The sequence below is a fragment of the Euwallacea fornicatus genome, chromosome 20 (assembly GCF_040115645.1).
Source record: "Euwallacea fornicatus isolate EFF26 chromosome 20, ASM4011564v1, whole genome shotgun sequence".
NCBI classification, from domain to species: Eukaryota; Metazoa; Arthropoda; class Insecta; order Coleoptera; family Curculionidae; genus Euwallacea; species Euwallacea fornicatus.
The window spans coordinates 708,276-723,681 of NC_089560.1; the positions used below are offsets into that span (position 1 = coordinate 708,276).

General features: G+C 38.4%; 1 protein-coding gene across 2 annotated transcripts in view; it reads right to left on the reverse strand.

Moving 5' to 3' along the window:
• LOC136345549 (uncharacterized) overlaps nucleotides 1–15,406 on the reverse strand; it is a 193,058-nt gene that overhangs the window by 138,887 nt on the left and 38,765 nt on the right. Inside the window, exon 2 of one of the 2 annotated variants that reach the window (XM_066293985.1) lies at nucleotides 6,659–6,743. The exons of the other annotated variant lie outside the window; for it this stretch is intronic. The gene's annotated coding sequence lies outside the window, so the exon portion shown is untranslated. The remainder of the gene's footprint in view (nucleotides 1–6,658; nucleotides 6,744–15,406) is intronic. 2 annotated transcript variants of the gene reach the window in all.

A 15,406-nucleotide genomic window follows, 5' to 3' on the forward strand; every position in this document is an offset into this window, starting at 1 on the left:
GTATCCTTATTAAGACTGATCTGGTTTCATGGATCCCAGGATCCAAATACACGGCTAACGATGAGAAAAAGTCAAGCTCTCAGCTCTCAAAGAGATAAGGAACTTTTTGTTATCCGAAATCAGAAATGAATATGAAAAAGCAGTGCCAAGGGAGCCAGTGTCCTCATAATACTGGACTTGTGTCATGACGAGAATCACAGCGCACGTCTCTCAATGAGCAGACATTAAAATGATTTTTGATGGAGTCATTTGTCATTTGTCATGTCAACATTTGTTTAATAAAAACACCACAAGGAAATGACGTCCAAATCACTCTTTGATAAAACGGTTTCCCGACAGGCAGATTCCTATAGGAAAAAGCTTAAAATAGCGCTGACTTCTGAACTTATTGCTACTCGTGGGAATACTGCGAGGAAGAAACTTTCAAGCCGTATCTCGTTATTTGCTTTTCTCGTTCGATCACCGTAACCCTTTGGCCCTAATTTTCCTTTTCTACTTGTGGGATTTAAAATCTATGAGGACACGCATACTTACACTGAAAGATATATCTGCGCGTTACCTTCTAAAAATTTTCTTTTGAATTTTTCTTACACCGTGCACTAAAAAAAAAAAACGGACAACTAGGTTTTCGGATTATCTGACATCCAGCCCGTATGTCTTTGATATGTTCTATGTAATCCGGAACGTAAACAAACAAACCTAACCTCACTTAAATACGACTTCGTTTATATTTATTGTATTTCATTAAAACTAGTCTTTTTAGAGACTTTACGGACTTATGCATTGGTTAGTGAAAATTTTCGAAGTGCTAAATATCATGTTCACACTCAGGCAAGAAGCCTCTGTGGTCGAGTTTTATTTACGAAATCGACAGTTCATAAACGGAGAATGAGCTTTTGAAATTCAACCCTATCTTCAAGAGTTTCATGAAAAATTTCCCCACATTGCAGTGCTGGAATTGCAATTTCCCGATACTTTGCAATGTGTTGGGAAATTGTTTCGTGAAACTGGCAGTGTTCAAAGGAAATCCGGAAGTGGGAGACCAACTAAACGGATCCCACAACATGTTGAAAATGTGGGGCGAATATTGGATGACAATCCCAGCACATCTTTAAAAACACTTTCTCAACAAGTGGATGTATCACTTAGTCCTTGTGGTTTAATCCTTAAAAAAAATGTAGGATGATATCCAGACAATGTGCAAGTGTTCCAGGAATTGAAGCCTTAGGATTCTGAAAATCTACTGAGATATTACAATTGGTTTAATCAAATGATGCACGATGACCTTCTGCATTTGACTTTTTTACTCAAGAGACGTGCTTTCATTTGTCGGGTTATGTGAATTCACAAAATATGAGAATATGAAGTGCAGAGAATCCCCACGTGTCAACGGAGACGCCTCGAAAAAGTCGCTTAGGGGCTGTAATCTCACGAAGACGCTTAGTGTGACCTATTTTTTTCGATGACCCCATCGCAGGTGACCGATATCAGAATATGTGGAGCGATTTCATCAACGTACTTCACTTTGACGAATCGCGACCCAGATACTTTCAACAGAATGGGACGACGGCTCATAGAGCTAGAACAACTCTTAATTATATCAAACAATACTATAGCGATAGAATAATAAGTTCGCAGGCGAACTGCACCTATCCATCACGACCTCCGGATTTAACCCCACTTGACAATTTCAGGTTCCGGACGCTAAACAATACAATTCTTAAAACTCCCATACAAACAATTGAAGACCTTAAGGACAGAATTCGACAAGAATGTGAGAATGTTTCTTCACAGGCTATCATAGAGCGTTTGATAATACGAAACGCAGAGTTAATTTGCGTTTGGCAAAATAACGAACATTTGCATCATTTGTCGCAAATGTCGTAAATGAATAAATATCAATTAGATTTATTTGTTCGATTTTTTCTCGACCGCTGGTAAATATTAAAACTAAAAGTGAGGTTAAGTTTATTTGTTTATATTCGAGATTACGTAGAACGTATCAACGACATACGGACTCGGTGCGGAATAATTCCAAAGGCTGCTTGGCCGGAATTTCTTTTCACCGCACGATATTAGACTTCTCTTCTTTGACTGGACCATGATCTGGATGCATGTTTGCGATCCAGGAATGGCGAAATCCGCATGAGATCGAAACGTGCTTGGTCTCGTAGAACTGTTTCAATCGATGGAAGTTGGAATCGAAGGACCATTTGTTCGAAAATATCAGACCCCAAATAGGAACATCGGAATGGGAAACGGAATTGTTCCACTTTCGTTATATTCCCGGTGTCGTGTCGGCGAAAATCCAACTCACGGTCCGCGCCGACGCGTTTCGAATCTTTGTGTACACACTTCGGTTTGCCGCCCCCTCCGCCGCCACAGTTTGGCGGACTAAATTGTCGCACCGCGTTGGCCTTGGTGCCGATGCCAGTTAGGATGAAGTGCAATGAATTACGACAGAATATTCGCTTCATAGCATACGACACTGCAGTTTGCCTGCGCCTTCCTGGATAAGCTGCGGATAAATGAGTTTTTTCATGGAGTTTCTCCGCACATTAATCGGGATAAAGAGATTCGTGGTGTAACTGAGACGTCTGGTATCCAAACGGAATTCTAGCGCACGATCTGGTACCTTTCGGCGAGGACTCGCTGGTAACGCGTCGACCCGAATCTGACCCGGGCTCCGCGCTCTCGTGGTCCAGCTTGGAGTGAGCTCTTGGAACTACGGACGTCAATCCATCTTACTTCTATTTGTTGTAAATTGCGGGGAAAAAGCGAAACGGAAACTTCGTTCGGTGCAATCCGAGCTCGTTCCTGGGGGAGCTGGTCCTTGTAAATTTTCTTTAGTTAAATCACTTGTTCGCAGCAGCGAGACCTTTTTTCAAATACTTAAGCTGAAAGGTCATTATTTTACGGTGTTGTGGCAACTGCGACTGTCTTCAAATAATTATTAAAGCTTAAGAACCGTTTGCCCGCTTATCGCATTCCTTTCATTCTTCTCTCTTTCGTGCTTCGCATTGTTTGGACTAGCTATACATATATTCGAAGTTGCCCCGTTACGCCAGCGGAACAATATAAAACGGATTTTTATTTTAAATTTAGAAAACAACCGAACAACAGAGCATTATTTCCTAAGTCAATAAACCAAGCCCATCGCAATCGTTCACAAACAGTACCATCTCGTTACGTCACTACCAGCCATCCGGAGCGTTAAATCTTTGAAATATTTCGATTCCCGAAGAATGTCCAAAATTTCTAGAGCGGTTTGTTTGGCTCAAGTATAAGTCATTGTCACGCTTAGGCTCGTCAATTTCAGCGTATTCGTGCAGCGTCGCCCTGCAGGGGGTTTGCGCTTTCCGTAGCAATATTATGCACTTTGATATTGACCTTGATATTGACCCATTTTATGCATTGTTCGGCGTTAGGTCAGATTTAAACTACTAAACAGATTCAAAGACAATGGAAACAGATTCGAGAATGTTTGGTTTTCTGCTATCCGTCCTTCCGAGGATCAATATGTCTTGGAATTTCCCACAAAAGTCGACAAAAACAACTATTAAGGGCGATAGGAAACAGACACCCTAGATGGACGGAAATTCTACCGCCATAACTGATATTCGCCCTAATTTTCTTCAACCCTGACCTTCGCTTAGCGCAAATCTTCCATCGCACCGAACTGCATAACGGACAATGGCTTCTGCGAATTCAAAACCAGTTCATACTTAACTTTATCTTTGACAAAAATACACCTCATCGAAGAAAACTACTCTGGCACGTATTTCTATATTATTATACAGGGTGTCCCAGGATTTATGACTAGGGCTTCAGAAGGTTTCAAAAAACTTTTCTTAATGGGATCCAGTTCCTTGAAGTTCGTTATTTTAACGGTTTGTTTCATGGCTCCTTCAGTTTTTGAGACATTAAATTGGAACTTCGTACGAAAACTCAGGAAGTTGGGCGGCTATTAAACACAGCTTGACTGACTGTACATTTTCACAGCAATTTTCATTAAACACCGTGTGTGTGGAAAAACTATAGAAGTCCTGCCATTTCACAATTTCTTCAGTGTTGATCCTACTTTTCGGGTTAAATTGGTATTACAAACAGACCTTGTGAATGTAGGTCGTCATTGAAGCAGAAAATCGAATAAAACACGCTGAAATTTCATCAGTCCTCCTTAATGTGCTGCTGCCAATCCGCATCATAACCGACAAAAATGTGTATGATTAATCAAATGGTTTAAGGTGTTTGGTGCACCTCAAACGGCGCCAGAATCGACCGAGATTTAAGGCCCCATTCTGTAATATTTCGATAATCAAGTATTTAATATTCAACATCATGAATATTCATAGAAAGCACTCGGGTCAATGCTATCGTAAACAGATGGTTTTAAACAAACGCTAAATCAAATATTGTCAATAATAACGTAATCTACTACAAAACAAACCGATTTATTCTCAGAATAATTGTTAAAGTTCGCTTCTTAAACGCATTCATCAGAAGATACATTTGTAGCAGAATGGCCCGCATGGTTGCCCATGTGGGCAGTTTGATGTATTTATCGTATGGTAGGTCGGTACTCCCCGCTTCCTTTCATATCGATAATGAGATTCGTTTGCCAATTTTCAGGTTAATTGTTAGGTTCACGTGTTTTTTTTTTCTTTTTAAACAGGTTAGTAATTCTAACGGTATTCCATGTTACTTGGTTGGTTGGGTATGATGGACGAGCTATTTACATCTGTAAAATACTAATCTACATATGTACAGTGGCGGACAAAAGTTTAGAAACTTTTATTTACAAAACAATTAAGATCACAAGGAGAAAGAAACTCAATATTTGGTGTCACATCTTTTCGAGTTCGTCACTACCTGACATCTTCTAGGCATTAATCCTACAAGATTCACACACATTTCCTTGGAATGTTTTTCCACTTGTCAACTATTATTTCTAAAGTTCAGCCTTCTTACGAATGCTACCAAACAGATGCAACTGTCTAGGTTTTCCCATAAATATTCAATTGGGTGTAAATCGGGGGATTGCGACGGCCTTTCATCAATAACATTCACGTTCTTAGAAGAAAGTCAATTTTTTATTAACTTGAAAGTATGTTTTGGGTTATTATCTTGTTGGAATCTCCAACTAAGAGGCATTTCATACTCTGAATGCGTCAACACGTTGTCTCAGTATTGAAATTTATTCACGCTTGCTCAATGGGTCCAGCACTGACCGACTACAGCAACCCCAACTTACACCACTGCAATCTCCATGCTTAACCATTGGTACTTGGTGGTGGACGTTGTATCTTTCATCTGCTGACCACCTCACAAAGTGTTTAGCATCCGATCGGAATACTTCAAACTGATTTTCGGCACTCCAAAACACGGTATGCTAGTTTTCCAACACGCAATGCAAGTGATTCCGAGCAAACTTAAACGGGCCTTGATGTTCTTTTTTGATAATAGGGGTTTCTTGACAGCAATCCTTCCAAATAAGCCCCCCCTGCCTAGTCGACGTCTCGCACTCCTTTCGCTCAACTGGAGATGAAATTCTTCTGAAATTTCTTGATTAATTTCCCGAGCTGTCTTACGAGGATCTTTTTGTGAAATTCTATTTATCACTTTATCATTTGCGAAGGCAGTTTTCCGTCGATGCCTTGGACTTTTAGGCCTTATGAGACTGCTGTCACCGCCGCGAGAAGTAGTTACAATTTTCCATACGGCATTTCTACACGTTTTCAAAGTTTGAGCGATAAAAACTCATTTTTGACCATTTTCGTGCAATTCACCGATATTTGTTTTAAATTACTAAAAATACACGTAGTTCTGCCCGTGGCTCACAGTATTAACACCTTTCACTCAAAATATTCTTATACATCGAGGGGGGCAACATGAATGAACAGTTTCTAAATTTTTTTCAGAGAAAAAAAACTTATCTTGCCTCAATGATAAACATATAGCAAATCAATGTAATGAACAGACTTATACAAGAATGGCGCGATTAGTGAATACGAGTTGCCCGTGTACGAGAGATCTCTTAAAAAGCGTATTTTAACAAAAAAATGAAAAATAAAAACATTTCTAAACTTTTGTCCGTCACTGTATCACGAGGGATTTGCTGTCTCCCTGAAAAAAACTGAAAAATCTCTAGATAAGCGTTTTGTTGTTTTTTCGGAGAACCTTCTGCAAACCGAAACTAACCTTCAGTATTTCGTATTGAATTTTAATTCGTCAACATGTTAAATTATTATTTACCATCGGCGCACTTTTAAAATACAATTACCAACGTGGATTTAATTATCTTTAAACACACTCTATATTGGCTTATCCATTAGTAACGGGATGTTCCACTTTTTATGTTAATCTGAGCCAAGTTTGCTGGTTCACGCGATTATTCCCATTCCGCCATTGTACGGTATGCCGGAGACGACCCGGCGGCCTCGGAAAATCGAGCATGGGTCGCGATTATGGTTGAAGAAGCCTTTAGTTGCGGTTACGCTGATGGTTGTTTCGTATTTGAAAATTCAGGTTAGTCATAAATGATACATTTTTCGGTATTTGCAGTCGAACACAAGAGAAATACCGAATTGGGACAAGGCAGCTCTTTACCGCTAAAACAAGCATGGAAAGTTTTATACTCGGTTTTGCGCCTACTTACGTTCATAACACATAAATCTCCTAGATTCTCGACGGTGCCAACGATTTATTAGAAAGAAAGCAAACTGCAGCGCTAATCCTCTCACCTGAAAAATAAAACATCTGTAAAGAGAAGTAAACAAAAAAATAAATAAATACTAAAGCAAACCTTGAACGATTTGGTACGTATTGAAACTTGCTCATTCATAGAAAATCAAAACGCGGATTAGTTAATCCCGGTTGATTTCAAAATTCATCAATAACTGCGCAAATTAACGGCGATTTTAGTTTATAGGTAGGAGCTTTACTCAAAAATGTGTTGCTCGACTCAGCTAAAAATTCCAGTTCTCATGAACCAAACGCCCAAATTGAAAATCGAAATTATAGAGGGTGGTCCAATTACTAGACGATAATGGACCTTGGCTACAGTAAAAGATAAATCCTTGAACTAAATGTTGATGTATCATGTCGAACATTCTTGGGTACACCTCTCTGCAAGATGATATATATTCAGAAATTGAGAAAGTCCAGTAAGCAAATAAATTTCTATTAAGTAAATATTTCGGCAATTGCAGCATTTAAACGAAGATTCAACTTTTAATTCTTTTATTGACTTGAGAGTGTCACTTTTTACTTGGATGGACACTGCTTTTAAGGGAAGAAAAGACTTAAAAGAAAATGGCACCTTCAAATGACCTTTCAATTCGATTTAATGTTCCATTACTTTCGGTTTTCCCCATATATTAAATTTAAATACGTTTCCTGGTTGTTACCTAATGGGACATTACTTGCGAATTTAGATATTCAACTTGTAGACTGTGTCAGTGCCAGCAGTCTTCAGCCCAAGTCAATATATCAGATCTTACATCGGGACTTACAAACCAAACTTTGTGCCCCGTTCGAGTAAATCTCAACTAGCAATCTGTTGCTGTGTAAGAGTCGTAGCAACATTTCCATATAAAACAGCTCAACACATAAAACCGTTTCAAATCGGATTACTCAGCAGCTATAAACACACAAAAGAGGCGATCTTGTAAATATCTTTTAATTTCTTAAAATGTTTAACAAAAAAGGAAAATGGCTTTGTCCTGTACCCGTTGCCGGGCCCTACGAAGATTTCAATGTAACAATAAGATGTTTCTAAGTTTCGATTCTTTAACACAGCCGTAGGTGCAGTGCGTAGGAAACGATTAACAGTTAAAAGAAAAAAGTAAGTAAAACTGTCCATTTCTGGACAAAACGGGTATAGAAACACTTTCTACACGTGCGTGCTTGCGCCTGCTTAATAACGCGTAAATTGTGATATGCACCTGCAGCAAGTGATCTACAGCCACTTGGTCTAAAACTGGGCAAGTTTTTTTTTATCAATTTATGCCATATGCTGGCATTAACTCACATTTCAAAGCCAAATATAAATTTTTGTTTCATTTTTCAATTATCTGTTTCATTTCGTGGCCATTTGTGCCGCATTTCATTTTCTATCTATCTGTATTAATGAGCCGCGATTAATGGAATGACCGGGAGCAGATTTGTTTGCATTTTTCAATTTTGTAATCTTCTTGCTTACTTCATACTCATTGCACATACTTCTTTGTAAACGTTAAAAATTCCCAAGTTAAACTATTTCTCGCTGAAAATTAATCTTCTATTCGATTAACAAAGTTTTTATAAAGTTTTCAAATTGTATTAAAAAAAAACGCCAGGGAACTTCACAGTTTCTTAGAAAAAGAAAACAATCTTCAGAAAGTAACAAGTAGTTTTGGGTATTCATAATTTAGGAACCACAATAAATGAGTTCTAAGAAAAATAATAAAACGTAGAAGAAAGTTAATGTCCCAACATATTATACAAGGTGTTTTTTTTTAAAGGGAAACAAGGCATTTGCTCGACGTCCACTCACAGTGGGCTACTAAAATTTAACACTTATTTGAAGCACAGAGAGACTCGTGTTCGTGATTTTTTTATAGCAACTTTTTCACCAACCTCACAAGGAGTGAAGTTCCCTTAAAATATTCAGTAGAATGGGCCACTTTCTTCACGGAGACTCGATTCTACTAATAAAATGTCCGTTTTACGTTTTGTTACCATTTCAATTTGCATAGTTATAAAACCGCTTGAGAATGAGACTGAATTGAGCTCCTCTAAGAAGGGCGTGCGCGTCTTCGACCACCATCAAGTGACCGATACCAAGCCGAGGTACCATCACGAGCTGAAAAAAGCAGAACAACACCGACAACAGATATGGAGCTGGGCATCAAAAAACGCCAGAAGTTCAAAAGCTCCTCCAGACAGAGGACGCCTAGAAAGAACTGAACTTGGCTGAGTCTTGAAACACGTACATCGATGTTTTGCAGCTAGCGTGATCGGGTGCTTTCTGGCTAATACCGTGTGTTAAAAAAAGTCAGGTCAAGTAGGTGTCGGAATTAACTTACATCGAGCTCGTATGTCGTTGATATATCCCACGTGATCTCGAACGTAAGCAAAAAAACCAAACCGCACTTTTAATTTTAATCTTTACTAACGGTCAGGCTAAAATGAAACATAAATAAATTTAATTAATGCTTATTTGCTTATTCCATTCACAACAAATGCTGAAAATGTTCTCCATTATTTTTCCAACACGAATTAACTTTACGTTTCATATTATCAAAGACTGTAACGAGGGTTTGGGGAGGAGCATTTTCACATTATCGTCGAATTCTGTCCTGAAGGTCTTCAATTGTGTGTACCGGGGTGTTAAAGAGATAGTCTAGTGGGGTTAAATCCGGAGGTCGTGATGGATAGGTGCAGTCCGCCTGCGAACTTATTATTCTATCGCTATAGTATTGTTTGATATAATTAAGAGTTGTTCTAGCTCTATGAGCCGTCGTCCCATTCTGTTGAAAGTATCTGGGTCGCGATTCGTCAAAGTGAAGTACGTTGATGAAATCGCTCCACATATTCTGATATCGGTCACCTGCGATGGGGTCATCGAAAAAAATAGGTCACACTAAGCGTCTTCGTGAGATTACAGCCCCTAAGCGACTTTTTCGAGGCGTCTCCGTTGACACGTGGGGATTCTCTGCACTTCATATTCTCATATTTTGTGAATTCACATAACCCGACAAATGAAAGCGCGTCTCTTGAGTAAAAAAAGTCAAATGCAGAAGGTCATTGTGCATCATTTGATTAAACCAATTGTAATATCTCAGTAGATTTTCAGAATCCTAAGGCTTCAGTTCCTGGAACACTTGCACATTGTCTGGACACAATCCCACATTTTTTAAAGGATTAAACCACAAGGACTAAGTGATACATCCACTTGTTGAGAAAGTGTGCTTAAAGATGTGCCGAGATTGTCATCTAATATTCGTCTCACATTTTCAATATGTTCTGGGTTTCGTTTAGTTGGTCTTCCACTCTCGGATTTCCTTTGAACACTGCTCGTTCCACGAAACAATTTCCCAACACATTGCAAAGTATCGGGAAATTGTACATCCAGCACTGCGATATGGGGAAATTTTTCATGAGGCTCTTGAAGATAGGGTTCAGTTTCAAAGGGCCATTCTCCATTTATGAACTGTCCATTCCGAAAATAAGACTTAACCACAAAGGCTTTTCGTCTGAATGTAAACATCATTTTTAGCGCTTAGAAAACTTTAACTAACCTACACGTAAGTCCGTAGAGCATTGAAAAAGACTAGAAGTTTTATAAAATCCAACAAATAGTAAAGGTAAACGAAGACGTACTGAAGTGAGGTTAGGTTTGTTTGTTTATATTCCGGATTACGTAGAACATGTCAAAGACATACGGGCTCGGTGTCAAATAATGCAAAAGCTTACTTTACCGGATTTTCTTTTAACTCACGGTACCTCACCCAGACCTTTAAGGGCTTCCGCACAGTACAGCAAGACAAGCTGAGGTAGCGAGTAGCAACGAAGACTATCAATATGCTGACCAATCGCCGTAACCGATACACAGCGTGACAACAACCACCAACATCCTGATGCGATGCATTAACGAGTGACCTGCCGGTGATTGAAAATGTGATAATGTCTGACAGTAGTTTCTAATCATGGACAGTTTCCGCACGTAGATATAGGTTGTGTGGCATGAATTGTAATTTTATTGCCCATTTTAAAGTGTCATTTTATGCCCGCAAACGGGCACTCGTAAAATTCCACTTTACGTCCGGACGTATTAAAACGTATTTTTAAGATGTGCATCGTTCATTAGGTCAACTCGTCAGCACATTCTTCAGCACATCGTGATGACGTAGGAGAAACTATAAAAATTTGTAAAATTGCACTGTTTTCTCGCACTTGAAAAATTGCAATCCGATTAATTAATTACATTTACTCCCGGGGTTATGCATGTTTTCCTTGACATTTTCCTTCATGTTCTATAGGATTAAGGTGAGTTATTTATTTCTTATTTTATTATGTTTGGCAATAACTCTTTACGTATAAGTAGGGATGAATGGAGAAGTGAAATTCAGCACTATTCTTAGATAAATCTTTTTTTTTTGGAAAGGTTAATAACGGATTTCGAATACTGAATAATAATAATAATAGCAAGGGAAATATAGGCACTAAGAGGGTAATAAATCTGTCCCATAAAAACCTCAAAACTATTGTTTTCCTAAGGGTTGAGCCACTTCCAAATACATTCCTAAGTTTGACTTCGTTTCGGCTATAGGAAAAATAGCCCGAAACTTACCTATTCACATACAATTCGCCAATTCGAAAACGAAGGGTCGATATTTCAGTGATCATAGAAAACATGTAAATATGCAAAAACACTTCGATTTTATTTTTAAGGGGGACATTCTTTGAGTCGGTTTGCTATTAAATTGCTCGTACCCTCTAAGAGGGACGAAAACAACCACTAAAATCTTCAACGGGAAAGGTGGTTGAATTGTACCTTATTTGAAAAGTATTTCAATTATCTTTCCAAATGTACCTTTCTTTCTTTGAGAAGTTTTCGAGAAACCATATCCAAACCGTAAACAAGCTTTGGTATATTATAGAATAATTTTTTATTAATGTTTTTAATGTTCTAAATGCTGTCCATTATTTTCTAAACGTAATATCCCTACACGCAGCTGTGATTCTTCTCTTCGATTTTTCCAAATTTCGAGGCTGGATTTAATAAATAATAGATTGAAGATGCCCCCCGAACAAAAAAAAACAGAGGTGTTAAATCGGGAGAAGGCGGTGTCCACTCAATAGGTGCTCTGCAACTAATCCATTTGTCAAGAAACCTATCATGTAACCACCGCCTAGCAGGAAGAAAATGGTGTGGTGGTGCTCCACCTTGTTGAAAATGAAGAACACCTTGTAAAGCGCCATTGCCAGTCGCGTCAACTTGATTTTGTAAATTTATTGTTATTAATTGATCCACTAGTTCTTCTAGCGGATTCAAGTAGAGCTCGCCAGTTATGTTTTCCTCTGCGAATAAAGGACCAATAACGGCATACCCAAGAATACCAACCCAAACATTTACTATTTATGGATAATGTGCATTACTTTCTCTTAATAGTCGGTGATTTCCATCGCTCCAGTATCGATAAGTCCGCTTGTTAGCATGTCCATTAAGGAAAAACGTACACTTATTACTAGAGAAAATGTTTTGTAAAATATTTCGGTTGTCATTTATATCTAACACACTACCACGGTACGATCGGAGCTAGCCGGTTCGGTGAAGAAAGAACCTTAATCTTCAATTTGAGTCGGTTCATTCAAAACACGCATATGAACTCTTTTTTTGTTGAAACCGCAGCTAGTTTCAGTAATTTAAGAACTAATTCTAACACCTAGTTATGTTTCAAATTAGTGTTAGGATTCCCCTCATTAAAAATTCCTGCTGTTCCTCTTTAAATGAAAATAATTTCGGTTCATTGTTGAAGGGTGTATACCATTATTGTTAATAACCTCATAAACACACAACGTTTAACTTGCGAAAAAAAATTTACAATAATAAATATTTAGTAATTTTGCAAAAAATATCGAGAATTCCATTGTCTTTTTTTAATTGAACAGTCTTACTCTTACTATTTGTCCTACATGTAGAATATTCAAATAATAATGCATTTACAAATAGGAATAAACAAATAAAAACCAAAACAATTGTTTGTTGGTTGTAAAACTCAGCTTCAAGATTTGGAAGAATTGAAGAGAAGAAATGGAGCTACGTGTAGGAACCTTTATGTAGAGGTTTTTGTGAATTTTGATGTAGATTTTGAAAACAGATTTTATTACCGTTTAGAAAATATTGGGCCGCATTTCGAACACTTAAAATATTAATGAACAATTATCACACTGCAATTGATACCGAAGCTTGTTTGCGGTTTGAACATGATTTTTCGAAAACCTCTCAATAAAAAAGGAGGTACCTTTGGAAAGACCTTTCAAATGAGATATAACTCAACCCCCTTCCAATTTACGATTTTAGTGGTTGTTTCCACCTCCGCTAGAAGGTGCATGTAATTTAATAGAAAACCGACTTGGAGAATGTTCCCCTTGAAAACAAAATTCACGAGTTTCAAACTGAAACACTGTACGTTACATATTCATATTCCATACATTTGGTCGTAATAATTTTCGTTTTCATAGTGTTCTTGCTGTTGTGGAGAAGGAGATAACTTCGTCCCTAACACCTTAAAAGGGGTTGACGTTCCAGCTCTTGACTAAGGATGAATGTTGTTCTTAGTTGGTTTTAACTCAGAATGATGTGCAATCGCACAGCTCCACAACCCCCACCTCTCTGTGACACTATTGCCAAACGTCAGACGAAATTGACATTTTGACAACATTTTCTTAACTTGCACCTCCCTTTCTCTCGGCTGTTTATCCTCGTGCTTACCACTCAAACATTTCATACATGTTTAAAGCAAATCTTAGATGATTTTTTTTTTATTTCGATCAACTTTCCAAAAAAATTAACGCGCTACTGAAAAGTAACCAAAAATTTCAGATAATTTTTTTTTCTAAAACTACTTGTCTGATTTGAACAAATTTTTTTTGATTGACCGGTTGTCTTTTCCAGAACTTTGGTATATTAAGAGTTTTCGCATAGAAACCTCTTTTTTACAAATACCGGGTGTAGCAATTACAGCGTGTTTTTCCATAAAATTTGTAATATTCTAATAGAGTTCAGCAGTCCCATTATCAAGTTACAATTGTAATCACACTTCAGCCTAATTTTTTTCACATTTTCCATTCTTATTCACTCCATTATCTGTCCTATTACATGAGAAACACCATTTCTTAGTATAAAACGATTTTACAGATTTTAATTAGCATTATAAAGGCCAAAGTATGTGGCAGGCCATCGAAAACCAAAGAATAGCAGTAATTCTTGAATGCAGATGCAGTGTTGGTCACGTCTTTTTTTGCAAGTCCTTTTATTGACCATTAATATGCAACGTGAAACACGAAATCTTAATCGCGAAGAATGTGCCCAAACACGAATATGGTTGGAGGAAGGTTGGAATTACCGAAGAATTGGTGGACGATTTAATGTAACTCATAGAGAAACTCTGGGACACTCTTGAGAGGGGATTACAAGAGGCACGTAACTTAAACCCTTTGGAAGACGTGTAGCAGAAACTGATTCAAATATGGAAAGAACTGAACCAAAATTGTATAAAGTCTCTTAAAGGGTTTTCCAATTGGGACGGGTCGATGTAGGCCACCCGTGGCGGCCATGTTGTTTTGACAGCATCTGCCTAAATTATTGCTTATTATTCAGTCACTGATGCCAAATCACCATGACAAGTTACGCGATTGAGCAGGCAATCTGAAAGATAAAACTTCACCAGGTATCAATGCATCCACAGAAAGGTGCTACTTGGTACCGATTAAGGACCGGCAGCGTCATTGGCTGCCACTTTTTCGAAAATGACGTTAATGAGGCCATCATCGTCAATGGAGAGCGGTACAAAAAGATGATAATAGATTTATCTCGACCCCAATTGAACGATATGGACATGGATAATATGTGGTTCCAGTAGGTCGACGCCACGTGCCACACAGCGCATGCCACAATGGACCTTTTGCGTGAACAATTTGAGGGCATAGTTCTCTCTCACCGAGGTGACGTGCATTGGCCGCAAAGATCGTGCGATTTGACCTCACTAGACTTTTTTTTTTTGGAATTTTCTGAAATCACAGGTCTATGCCGATAAACCGCAATCCACCTCCTGCTCCTAAAGTCAACATGGCCCAGGCCATCGCTCAAATGTAGCCGGATCTATGCGGCAATCATTGGAAATTGAACCACTCGGGCCCGTGTCACCGTGAGAAGCCACAATGGACATTTGAACGATGTTATATTTCACGCATAACGCATGGGCCTGTCAAATAAAAAAATAATTTAGTGAACATCTCACACACAGCTTGTTTGATGCCATTTCAAAATCAACTTGCCCTTATTGAAAAACCCTTTATATTGAGTATGGCCGTCGTTGGGAAGAAGTTACTCGTGCCAGAGGTGGAAATACGCGCTGCTAATGCGCTTTCGTTTAATTTGCTTTTTTGCACTTTGTTTCGTTTCTTCTTGGTGTTTTTGGATATTAATCTTCATGTCACGCTATAAAGTAGTGTTTCTCGTGCAATAGGAAAGATAATCCAGTGGATCGAAAACGTTGAAAAGAGACGGGGCTGAAGTGCGATTTCAATTGCAACTCGATAACGTAACTGCTGAACTCTATGGGGTGTTACAAATTTTATGGAAAAAAGACGCTACAATTGCCACACCCGGCATTTACAAAAACGCGGTTTCCACGCG